This window comes from Sapajus apella, unplaced genomic scaffold (assembly GCF_009761245.1).
Source record: "Sapajus apella isolate SASKATOON/1434 unplaced genomic scaffold, GSC_monkey_1.0 scaffold66, whole genome shotgun sequence".
NCBI lineage: Eukaryota > Metazoa > Chordata > Mammalia > Primates > Cebidae > Sapajus > Sapajus apella.
In genome coordinates, this window is record NW_022437006.1 from 4280957 (window position 1) to 4295036 (window position 14080).

Genomic DNA, 14080 nt, shown 5'->3' on the forward strand with positions numbered 1-14080 from the left:
TACTTGGGAAGCTCAGATGGGAGAATCACTTAAACTTGAAAGGTGTGGGTTGCAGTGAGCCAAGATCGCGCCACTGCACTCCAGCCTGGGCAATAGAGTGAGACTCCATCTCAAAAAAAACGAAACAAACCAGAAAAATCGTGAACTTTGTACTTGATCTTTATTTCTTTGATACTTTCTTTAGATACTTTTAAATAATGATTTTACATAGACATATATGTATTTGTACATCTTATGGAAAATATTAAATATAAGTCAGATGTGAAAGAAAGCTAGTCATTCTAGAAAGAGTGGCAACACTTCAAAGCACAAATGAAGGAAGTCTTGTTGATAGAACTAAAAGAAACACAAACAATTAGGAAAAATGTGAGAACTTAGAGGTCAAGCTGGAGAAGAAAAAACTAAGTTAATGAGATATGCCCATCCAACTGTTTTGAAACATGTTGCTCAGAAAAGGAGGTCAAATTTGTATCTTGATCAAAATGTATGACTGTATCCCCCCAAAATCAAACATGGTTTGTAAAGGCAATGTCTTGTAATCATTAAGACTGACCTCTGGAGCCACATTGCCAGGATTTGGACCTCAGCTATTGCTGTTATTTGTTAAGTCTCTGTGCCATGTTTCCTCGTCTATAAAACAGGAGTAGCAAGAATTGGATCTCCTAAGATTGTTGAAAGGATTAAATGAGATAAGATGTCTAAAACTCTTAGACTAGTGCCTAAGCATAGAGTAAATATGCTATTATATGAACTACAATAATGGTAATATGATTATTAATTTTAACAATACTACTACTAATAATGTCAAGATCACAAGAAACAAACTAGAATGACTCCCTTGGAGGAACCTAGATTCAGAACTTCCTGAGTTGTCCTCTCACCAGTGGGACATGTGAGACTATGTTGGATTAAATCAACTCTTGAAAGATTGAAGGAAGTAAGCCATTCCAAGGGAAGATATTTCTGGCCATAGGCACTAGATAGACCCCGATGCTGAGACTGAGGGGAAAACAGAATTAGAAAGGAAACAATATTGAGCTTCAATTTCTTTAAACTTAAATTTAAAAAACAAACAGAAACTTTATTTTTAGACTTTAATTTCTTTCTGGGATTTAATAATGGAAGTGAAAGGTTCATTTCAAAACTGGGCTGAGGATGTTATTTCATAATTTATCTCTGATGAGTATTTTATGACTAATGGCTGAGTATATTTTGAAATAGAAAATAGAAAACGATTTTTGGCATAGGTTGTACCATGTTTACAGAATTAGATAATGTCTATCTGTTTCTGACCTATTTCAGAGATCACTGGGGTTCAGTGCTAAACTCCCCACTTCCCTTAGGAGAAGGACATGGGAACAGACATAAGCAAGCTCATGAAGGTGGGGCAGGCAGGCCCGGATGTTCAGCTGGTCTCCACAAGAGAAATGGATGGCCAAGCATAGTCTTGGCTATTTCACCCAGTGGGATAAGAAGGAAAAAATATCGGAGAGCAAGAACTTCTCTGTTTCTCTCCTGCATTTCTGCTTCTACCAATAGGTTTAATAAAACCTTTACAAAAACACCTTTCTCCCACTCAGGGGAAAGTTGGAAGAGAAGGAACACTTCCATATTTTCTTTCCAATCCATTCCTTTTTCTAACTCCGCATTAGTTTATTAGGGCTGCCATAACAAAGTACTGCAAACTGGGTACCTTCTTATTTTGTAATTATTATTTCATCGTTCTTGAGGCTAGCATTCCATAATCAAGGTGTTGGTAGGGCCATGCTTTCTTCTGAAGGCTCTAGGAAAGAATCCTTCATTGCCTCTTTCTAGAATCTGGTGGGTGCTGGCAGTTGGCACTCCTGGTTTGCAGCTGCATCATACCAATCTCTGCCTCTGTCTTCACATGGTCTGCTGCCCTCCTGTGTGTTTCTGTGTCCTAATATGTCTCTTCTTATAAGGACACAAGTCATTGCACTAGGCTACACTCCAATCCAGTATGATCTCATCTTACATTGATTATATCTGCAAAGATCTTATTTCCAAAGAAGATCACATCCATAGGTACTTGGGTTTAGGACTCAAACATATTATTTAGTGGGACACAATTCAACCTACAATACTGTCTCGTAGAGGAGATAGTAATTCTGGTAACTTACAACTTGGCATTCATTGGTGCATATTTAATGTTGGATAGGTTCTTTATGCTTTATGGTTCAAGCTTGAGGATTTGCCATACGTAGTTTACTTTCTGTATCCAGACACAAGTGGCTCTATTGTGCATGGTGTGACTGACTGGTATATATACCTGTCAGGCTTACCCACATAGGAGAGAGAACCACTGTTCTTGGACTCAGATACAACTTCCTGCAATTCATATTGGGCCAAGGCAGCCTCTCAGCTGCCTTCAATTGAGAGGAAAGAGACTAGGAAGTCTCACTTTTGCTTCACATCTAAACTGCATTCTATAATACAGTTTACTAGAAACACTAAATTTGGAGGGGTTGAAGCCTGCTGGTTTGGTTTAATCAGGTAGTGCTTCATTTCACATTTAGGTTGTACTTCTGTGTACGTTCCAGAACTGCATACCCATAGCTCACTAATAGAAAGGACTTATGGAAGAAGTGGCATTTGAGCGGAGATCTGGACACAGTGAATTAGCCAGCCATGGTAAGGTGTTGAGAAAGAAAATTCCAGACAGGAAACATCAAGTGAAAATGATGAGAATTGGTAATTACAGCGGATCTATGTGAAGGTCAGAGTTAACTGAGAAGAGTGAACAAAGTGAAGTGGGTTAGAAATGAGGTCATAGAGGGTCCCAGGGTCTGGAGCATATAAGGCCTTGTAAGACCTAGCAAAATCTTTGTACTTCATTCTGAGTGTGATGGGGAGCTCTAAACAGATTTTGAGCAAAGGGTGACATTCCATGATTGAGATTTCAGAGTCATCCTGGTGTAGTATGGAGGTGAGAATGTAGAGACAAACAGAGAGGTGATAGTGAAGAAAAGGCAGATTCAGAAGGCTAAAATGTCAGCCTGCTGCTGACTGGATGTAGGTGTGATAGCTAAAAACAAATATTGGTTGATTCCAAAGATTGGATGATCATTAAGTAAAAATTTTTGTTAACTGTATAGGTTGAATAGCACAAAGTTGTGTTTCCCTGGAACTTCAGAATATGACCTTATTTGGCAATAGAGTCTTTGTAGATGCAATCAAGTTACACTGAGGTCATACTCAATTAGGGTGGCCTTTAATTCAATGACTGGTGCACTTATAAGACGAGGGAAATGTGAACACAGAGATAGACATGCATAGAAGAAAGAACACTGTGTGAAGATGGAGGCAGGAACTGGAGTGATGCAGCTGCAAGCCAAGAAATGCTAAGTGTTAAAAGAAAAACTTTATACAAATTAAATGTAATACAGTTTGTTGGGGCAAATAATGATTTGTGAATTGGGCAGCCCCACCACTTCAACCAGAATAAGTTCAGAAAACATCAGTGCCACACGACCATCTGGTTGGAGAGGATTTATGGACAGAAAAAGGAAAGTGACCTACAGAAATTGGAAGTGACATACAGAAACAGCTGGAATGGTTAGAGCTTGGCATTTGCCTTATTTAAACAGGGTTTGAACAGCTGGCTACCTGTGATGTGCTAAATCTCTGTGACTGATGCAAGAGTAGAGTACACATATAGTTTACACTTACAGTTAGTTACAGTTCACTATTTATGGAGACACCTTTAGGCTGAACCTACAGTCACCTAATGAGTTCTTCCTGCTTGCTACACTGCTTGCTACACAGACAAAAACCAGTTCACTAAGATCATGGCATTGCAGTTAAGACAGAGGTTAATTGACACAAGGCCAGGCATGTGGGAGAACTGGAGTTATCATTCAAATTAGTCTGTCTGAGAAGTCAGACACTAGGGTTTCTATGGACAATCTGATGGGTAAGGGATAGGGAATAGGTGCTGCTGATTGGTTGGGGATGAACTCATAGAGGTATAAGAAACAGTCCTCGTGCTGAGTCTACCTCCGGGTGGGGGCCACAAGACTGGCTGAGTTGTGAGTCACTGGTTCAGGCAGAGTCAATCTGCATAACGTCCCAAAGAACCAATATTAGGTTTTACAATAATAATGTTTTTTATAGCAGCAATTGGGGAAATGACAAATCTTGTAACCTTACTGCTCAGGGGTCTGGCCACATGACTCCTGAGCAATAAGAGATTATAGACATTTGCTTACATTGTAGCAGAAGTCAGGTTCCTCCCATAATCCTAATCTTGTGGCTTTTCATTTGTTTTACAAAGGTGGTTTCGGTCCTGGATCAAGGAGGGGATCACTTTTAGAGAAGGCCTATTATCATCCTCACTTCAAAGTTAAACTATAAATTCCTCCCATGGTTAGCTTGGACTTCATCCAGCAATAAGCAAAGACCACTTAGAAGTCAGAAGCAAGATAGAGTCAGCCATGTCAGACTTCTTTCACTGCTATAATCTTTGCAAAGGTGGTTTCAAACAGTAAATTTAGCTTTAGGCTAAATTTAATGCAAAGATTGCCAATAAACACCAGATGCAGAAAGAAACAAAAGAGGATTTTGTCCTAGTATCTTTAGAAAGAGCATGGCCCAGCAGATACATTGACTAGAGATTTCTAGCCTCCAGCCTGTCCAACATAGAAAAACCCCATCTCTTCTAAAAATACAAAAATGAGCTGGGCATGGTGGTGCCCGCCTGTAGTCCCAGCTACTCAGGAGGCTGAAGCAAAGGAATTGCTTGAATCTGGGAGGTGGAGATTGCAATAAGCCAAGATTACTCTACTGCACTCCAGCCTGGGCAACAGAGTGAGACTCTGTCTAAAACAAACAAACAACAACAGCAAACACCTAACACGCTAATTAAGATGAATATTGACATTTTGTTTTAACTTGCTTTTCTTGAGTGCCAGTGACATGAAGTTCTTAAGCCCTTAAATCCTCTGAACAGTAGCTCCTCTTTCTAGCTTTCTGTTCGTACCCTTAGCGTTTTCACCATTGTTGTCTTTGTGTTTTCTCATTGATATGTATGAGACCTTTTCTACAAAAGGTTTAATTCAAGCCTACATTTCCTACAGTGTGGTAAGGTAGACTATGTATGTCTATGTAGTAGGGTAGACTACGTAGTCTTTTGCAAACTTTTCATATTTTGTTTTTCATTTAAGCGTAGATTAAAAAAAAAGACATGGACATGTTTTAAAGACATTTGAAAGAAAGTTTCCCCAAAACTAGACTTGCTCATTTCACTTGCATGGTATTATAATATTGGCATGCATAATTGCAAAAATGCTGCTTTTGGTAAAACTAAAAAAAAAAGATTCCTGTGGAATATATATTTTTTCATACGCTATACTTGCATATGAATTTTATCTCTTCAAAGAAAAAGCCACGCTTTTCTGATGCTTCTATTCTGTATATATGGAGGAGGCAGAAAAGAAAAGGAGACTTCAAAATTAGTGAGTTAGCATAAGCACTGAATTTAAACTGAGACAATTTTTGGAATGAACTCTAAATTTAATAAAAATAAATATGTATTTTAAAATGGATAGTACATGGTATGCACTTTGAAGCTATGTACTTTAAAAAGTTGGCATTTAATGTTTTAAGTATAGAAATCATGTTTATAGTTTTTCTGATTGCTTGCATTAAGCTAGAACTGATTCCAACTACTTATACATTAAACTAAACTTTTTAAAACATATGTTTGTAAATATCATTGGGCTTCATGGATGTGTATACACTGTCTTCCCAATCACATATGAAACCCAAAGTCATGGGCCATACCTACCTACTTCATTTGAATAGAAAACTCTCAACTTTTGGATGGATTCTGTTTAAAGAGTTATTTGTAAGTTGTTCACAGATGTGAGATAAATTAGCCATAACTTAAAGATAAGGCAAAAATGTCACCGAATGTGCTTTCCTGTCATACTAATCAGCCTGTGTGAGAGCATTTAAAGCTTGTAACTTTTGTTGAATTTACTTTTTTTTTTTTTGAGTCAGAGAGTTGGAGTCTCACTCTGTTGCCCAGGCTGGAGTGCAATGGCATGAGCTCAGCTCACTGCAGCTTCCACCTCCTGTGTTCAAGGGATTCTCATGCCTCAGACTCAGGAGTAGCTGGGACTACAAGCGTGTTCCACTATGCCTAGAATTTTTTTTGTATTTTTTCAGTAGAGATGTGGTTTCACCATGTTGGCCAGGGGAGTCTTGAACTCCTGACCTTAAGCAATCCCCCTGCCTCAGCCTTCCAAAGTGTTGGGATCACAGGTATGAGCCAGTGCATCTAGTCAGATTTACTTTTCATGTTAACAGGAGCTTAGACTCTGAAAAATTAGATGTTGCTTTCTCAAAGACTGTTAGGTTGTAAATTATTTTTGTCTGGTAGAGAAATAAATGTTATCTTTCTAGGAAAAGAGATAGAGCTCAAAGGTTGTGGCTTTATTGCCCTGAAGGATATTAATCAGTATTTTAAAAATATGACTTAGCAATCTTTTTTCAGCATTCTTTCTTTCATAGATTTATATATACTAGTCTCTCTTTTCTTCCTTTGAAACAGCTTTACCATTCTTCGGGTTTCCTCATTAAGCAGGTAAATATCTTTGATATATGCTCAGTAATATTTGTATAAGAGTCTTGTTTTTAATTTTGGAAATGTATACTTTCACAAAATGAGAACCTAGACGTAATGAATTACTGTGTTTAAGCCCCAACCATGTCTGCCCCAAGTGAATTTCCTCCCAGATGCATCTGGTATAACACACAATGACATTTTAAAAATTTAGACTATTACAATGACAGGAACTTTTAAAAATATATTGAGAATTTTATTTTAATAAATTTTTTTTTCTTTCTTTGGGGATAGGGTCTTGCCCTGTTGCCAGGCTGGAATGGCAGTGGTGCCATCACAGCTCACTGCAGCCTTGATCTCCTGGGCTCAAGGGATCTTCTCACTTCAGCCTCCCACGTAGCTGGGACAAAGGCATAGGACACATGCCTGGCTTACTTATTCATTTATTTATGATTTTCTGGTAGAGATAAGAGCTCCCTATGTTGCCCAGGCTGATCTCAAACTCCTGGGTTCCTCCCACTTCTATCTCCCAAAATGCTGGGATTACAGATGTGAACCACTGAAACTGCCTTTGCAAAATTGACTGAGACAGTGAAAGAGATCTAACTTAATTTATTCTATCTTGCTTCTAACCTCCAAGCTGTCCTTGTTCATTACTGGGCATACGCTAAACTAACTTTAGGAGAAACTTAGTTTATAATTTAGATCAAAGACGGTAACAGCACTTTCCCAAAGCAGACATTCTTACCTGGGGACTAGATTGCCTTCGTAGGACAAATAACATTAGTTACACAATTAGAAATTATGGCTTAGGAGTCATGCAGCTGGAGGCTACAAGATTCTAACCCTCCCTAAACTGCTCCTAAGATCAGTCTTTGAGATATTTTGGAGACCTTGTACTTGATGAATCAGCTGGCACCACCCAGATTGAGTAACTGGACCATCTGATCTTGTGGCCCCCCCACTCAGGAACTGACACAATACAAGAAGACAGCTTCCACGCCCTATTATTTCATCCCTGACCAATCAGCATTCCTGGTTCACTGGCTTTCTCCCATCCACCTAGTTGTCCTTAAAAACTGCTCTGTGAATGCTCAGAAAGACTGATTTGGGTAATAATAAAACTCTGGCGTCCCGCACAGCTGGCTTTGCATGAATTACTTTTTCTCTATTGCAATTCCTGTCTTGATGAATTGGCTCTGTCTAAGCAGCAGGCAAGGTGAAACCCTTGCATGGTTACACCACTGTGCCCAGCTTAATGGGTTTTTTGATGACAGGTTTGATTAGAGGATGAAAATAAAGTAGTGTCAACTGGAGCTTGACAAGGTTCACAAATTTGGAAAGGAGAACTTTATTTCTCATAAAGGGCTGCAGTCTGCAGTGTGGCCATTCTGATAGGCTGGGAAGCATAGCCTTTGGCCAGAAGCCGGAAACTGCACTTCACAGGAGGAGCAAAAGGGATTGGAATTTGTGCTGAGCAGGGTGGCTGAATAGCCATATTTATTAAACCCTGGGAGGAGCCATGAATATTTATGAAACGCAAAACATGCACATGTCCAGTTGAGCTTCATGTCCAGTCATGAGTAGTATATACAGAAAATGGTAGCATTAGCATGATCTGCGGGTGGAGATTTTGGCCCTCTGATGTCAAAAGGTGAATCACAGAACACAAAAAAACTCACTGTGCAGTCACCATAGACTGGCTAGAACCTCTCTCTGGTCAGTGGTCTCCCATCGCTAGAGAAGGTTGGTGGATTGTTTTGTTGAAACTGAAAAGGGAAAGGCACCATCAGGTGGTTGGTTGAAAACAGCCATGCAGTGAGTCTTTTGAGAGAACCAGTTTCTGTTTAGACCTAAGGAAGAAAGCCGATTGGCAGTTAGTGAGGGAGCGGGGCTGTTCTGCCCTTTGCATCATGGCCAGGAACACACTTTGAAGGTTTTCCAGTGTCCCCTTAGCCAAGAGGGAGTCTGCTCTGTCAGTGAATGTGTGGTGGCGAAGGAGCTTAGGATTTTATTTTTATTTCTCAGTAGGTAGTGGGAGGCATTTATAGTTATTTATTCTGATGAAACTTTTTAAACATGCTCAATACTTTTAGACATTTGATCCCATTGGTTCTTTATTGTTCACTCTTATCTCAGAGCTTCTGGTGTTTGTTCCTTGATGCGGGTATATTTTCACATCAGTGAAATATTATTTTATTATTTTCAGTCACAGGCGTGGTTATTTGGCGTAAATATTAACTCAGCATTATGAGGCCAGGGGCTCTTATTAACACATCTGCTTTACAAATGAGGAAACTGAAGTATGATAAACTAAGTAAGCCACTCACAGCCATCAAACTAGTCATTAGAAGCAGAAATATCCACCCAGACAGGTTGAGGCCAGGGTCCACCTACTTATCCTCTCACAAGCAGACCTGACTCTCAATACTGACTTTGGAAATGGAACTCAATTATCCCAGGTCACCAGGAGGGAAAATTGAGGTCTACGAGGCTTCAAGCAATTTGCTCAAGGTTAACTAGTTCATTAGAAGTGACTAGGATTATTTTTTTCACAATAAAAAAAGAGAAGCAAAAGAGGAAGGCTAGGATACCAAGAGGGAGTGAGATCTTTTTGTGATAATTGAACAAAAGCTGGAAGTGAGTAAATTCAAGGGAGAGGAAATTATTAACCAAAGTGAGTTTACATGTTTAACAGTTGCCTCAGGTAGAATTGACTAAAATGTGCATCAGTAAAGGTAGAAGAAGCTGGGTGCAGTGGATCGCACCTGTAATCCTAGCACTTTGGGAGGTTGAGGTGGGAGGATCACTTGGGCCCAGAAGTTCAAGACCAGCCTGGGAAACATAGGAAGACCTTGTCTCTACAAAAAATTTAAAAAATTAGCCAGGTGTGGTGGCCTGCAGCAGTAGTTGCAGCTACTTGAGAGCTGAGCTGGGAGAATGGCTTGAGCTTGGAAGGTCAAGGCTACAGTGAGCAATGATTGTGCCAATACCCTAAAGCCTGGAAGACAGAAAAAGACCCTGTGTTAAAACATAAATAAAATAAATAAATAAAAATGAAGGTAGAAGAAAAGGTTGAATGCAGAGATAAGGCAGAGGGGAAAGAACAATGTGGTGGAAACACCTTTCTTTAAGGCGTTCCCTGGGGTGACAAATATTGTGCAGCAGTGCTATTCCAGCACAGCAGAGGTATTGTGCAGAGACCCTACAGAGCAAAGACTAGGGGAAGGTCAGCAGTGCAAAAGATACTCAGAAAGCCAGGTTTCAGGTCTTGAGTGCATCTTCACAGTCATCTATGTCTTTTCATAACTATATTGCTATAGTAAAGCACAGTTTTCATGAATGCTGTTGCTGATAATAAAACTCTAACTTATATAAAATAGGTCATTTTAAAACTACTTATTGCAGAAAGCATTTTACTTTATAAGGCTTCAGTAGGCCCTTTATTAGAGTCCATGATCCACAAGGCCCATAATTACAGATTGATAGCTAGAAGAGTGCAGAGATTTCCAACTCATGAAAATGAGTTTAGTGCATGACAATTAACAATTTGTTTACATTTACTTTTCCTGGTTGCTGTCTTAAATAAGTTCACTTTATGTCTTTATTCTTAGGAAAGGCATGCTGAAGTATTTAGGAGTGAATTGTTATTGTAATATTTTCAAACAATTTCAAAAAGGCAAATATATGTGTGTGTGTGTGTGTGTGTGTGTGTGCGCGCGTGTGTGTGTGTGTGTGTGTGTGTGTGTGTAGAGAGAGAAAGAGGGAGAGAGTCAGAGAGAGACTCTAAATGTGATAAAATATCAATTCTTGAATCTAGGTGAAGGATATATGTATTCATTGTACTACCTTCAATGTTTTCGTAAGCTTGAATTTTTAATACAAATGTAAAAAGATAAAACAATGTTATAAACCAAAAATAAAGTTCTAAGCCCCACAACCAGCTGAGGGACCCCTGCCACTCTTGGCCAATGGCATTACAAAGCAAACCTGAAAATCTAGTCAGGCCATGATGGGAAGGGGTGAGGATGAGACATGCCTCATCATACCCCCTGTCTTTGGAATCTAGGCACAACCAACCAACATTAACATTAAAATAGAGATCTTAAGACTGGCAAGGCAGACTTTTTGTAGCAATAAGGCATCAAGTATAGCATCATATGACAGATAGCAGGCCCTAAAATAAATTAAAATATTTTACCCCAAAATATATTTCTTGGACATAACTGGAAATGGTCTTGCAAAGCTGTCTCTTGTGGGGAAAATCTTCATTCTGTAGAGAATTCCCCCTTCCTTTCCAGGACTTTCTTCTCATCCAGGAGAGACTTAACTGAGTCTGGCATCTTCTTAGGTCTAATAAGAGCTCTGAAGCCTGCTACATGGAGGCTTCATCTGCATGATAAAGCCTTGGTTTCCACAACCCCTTAGATTAACCCAGACATTTCTTTCTATTGATCCCAGGTTTTCAGGCAATAACTCCTTCAACCAACCCTTTACCAAACAGAAAGTCTTTGAATCTACCTTTGACCTGGAAGTCCCACACCCCACCTTCCAACTGTCCTGCCTTTCTGAACCAAACTAATGTACATCTTACATGTCTTCCTAAAATGTATAAAACCAAGCTGTAGCCCAACCACCTTGGGCACATGTTCTCAGGATCTCCTGGGGCTGGGTCATGGGTCACAGATTACTCACATTTGGCTCAAAATAAATCTCATCTAATATTTTACAGAGTTTGACTCTTTTCATTTATGGTGCAATAAGTAGAAAAGATTCTTTCAGATTCTGGATTATGTTTTATATCAAGAATTGTAGTCTTGAGTGATATTATTTTAAATCAATGATTATTCCATAATTTTGTCTTATTTTTAAACATTTTCTCATTTTAAAATTATTTTTGATAATCTATTTATTTAATACTTATTTATTAGGAATTTTACACATATTATCAGTAAATCGCATAACAGTTCCGAAAGGTACATATTATTATCTCAATTTTTCAGATAAGAAAACATATTTATTTGTCCTTGGTCAGATGCAACTGTAACTGTTACTGCCATGATTTATGCCTAAGTGTGTTGGAATACAAACTGAACTCTTCTCATTACTTCACCTGCTCCTCATGCTAAGAAACTTCATTTGTGGATAGGTGGGCAGATGGTCCTTTGGAGGTGAGCCCTTTAGGCCAATTAAAATCTATTAAAACTTACTATTTTATGCCAAATGACAAGGAAAACTACTTCTTGCTGCTTTTATCTGTATCTCAAAGTCTTAATCACAAAGTTATCAAAATCTGAAGCCCTTTTTAATACTTTCTAATGAAGGTTCTATGCCTTATTTAATTGGATTAATTATCATAAGAGGTAATATACTAACTACATGTTTAGTAGTACTGTTTCAACATATATTGACATTTGGCTGTTTCTTCAAGTTCCTAAAATTTTCGGCTTTCAGACATGCATATTGTTATCATTAAGTGGTACTTTCTTCCCATAAGGCAAAGCATTAATCATTCATTCAACAAATATTTACTGAGCACTTAGTAAGTTCTTAGCACATCATGTGTGCATTTTATGGAAAATCCTGTTGCCATCTAAACTACATTTTGTTCCTGTTAAAGATAGTAACATTACACAATTTTCTTCCCCTTCATGATTTTAAAGTTTTCTGGTAGTAGCAAAGCTTTTATAGGATAGTTATCTGCTGGTCTATTTTTAACATATTTACTCATAAACTCCAAATTAAACAATAATGTTTATGTGCACAGTTTAACAAAATTCACAGTTTTTTTCAGAGATATTGATAAAGCCCCAGGATATTTTCAAATAAAGGATCCTGTAATCCCAGCATTTTGGGAGGCTGAGGAAAGTGTATCACTTGAGCCCAGGAGTTCAAGACTTGCTTGGGCAACATGGGGAAACCCTGTTTCTACAAAAAATACAAAAATTAGCCAGGCATAGTAGCACTGACCTGTAGTACCACTCACCTGTAGTACCAGCTAGTCAAGAGGCTGGGGTGGAAGAATCACTTGAGCCAGGGAAGATCAAAGCTGCAGTGGTCTGTGTTCGTGCCACTGCACTGTCATCCACTAGCCTAGGTGATGGAGTGAGAACCTGTCTCAAAAAATAATAAACAAACAAATAAGTAAGGATCTTCTTAACTTTGGGATGACTTCAGTAGAAGAGGGCACATGAGATGATTCCTTGTAATCACCTCTAACATTGTGTGTTTAGATATTTGATGAGTAACAATAAGTGCAGATATTCTTGTTTTATTTTTACATTATTGGGAAAAAGTGTATTTGCTTGGAATTTTGCTCATTAAGCTTGGCTATATGACTGCATTCGAGGAAAAGAAGCTTACTTTACCTTGGTACCTAGCTTATCAAGGGATAATTTTCTTAAGCTCTGTTTGATAAAGTGAGATGCTGCCAAGATTATCTTTACCATCAGCCCAGGGATGTTTGAGCCCATTTATCTTTAGATCCTTCTCCCCACTGCAAAGTTAGATTCAATTATAGAATGTGCCTCAACCTGTATTTGCATTTACTTAAGTTTATTTATTTTTGCTTATTTAGAGCTTGAATTATAAACACTGCTTTATAAGTAGTACGAATTGTCTTCCCTCCCTCCATTTCATTCATCCCAGCAGGATTCAGAGAGCATTTTTAGAGGGGAATCTGTAAAGGGGAATTAAAGGCAAGCATTGATCCTAGGAAAGATGGAGCAACAACAGCTTTTGATTTTTGGGCTACAGTGGCTTTGCCAATACAAGAAGAGTCTCAGAAATTAAGCAAAAATTAAGAAATAGGTTATTTCTCTTGAGGCATGTCATTGGCCACATTTCCAAACTCTTCCTTCATTTTTAGTTATGAAGCTTATATTTTTCAATGACCTAGTGGCCTAAATCTCAAGGGACCCTTAATTAGGGATAAAATTTTCAGCTGAGAAATCAAGTTACATCAAGATACTAAGTTTTTTTTTTTTTTCATAGATGTTAGTCTTTTAAATAAATAGTTATGTTGAGAAGGCAAAGGATCACATATAGGTGATTTTAAGAATCAAAAGGATCCTTTGATATGCTTCTAGTTAAAACATGTTGGCAATTTTCTACTTGATACATTGATGTACTATTGAGGTCATCACTAATCATTAAAAACAAACAAATAGGTGGGTCACTTCTGATCAAATATTGGAGAATTCGTTGGTATCTAGGTTGTACAATTTTAGAAAGTCCAGGAAAATATTTCTGGCTCTCATTATCCCCCAGATCTGACAGCAGTAATATAGACATTTGATTCTTTGATTTGGGGCTTTTATTCTTCAGGAATGATCAGTAGAAATCCAAACACTGAGGATGTGATAAGGGATACGGCTATTGCTCTTGTCACCTTAGAATAAGTTACTTCATCTGTTTTCTGAAGGTAGTACTGTCAAATGAGAATGAATGAAACAAGAATGAAAGGGATTATATAATAATCATCACTTACCAGCC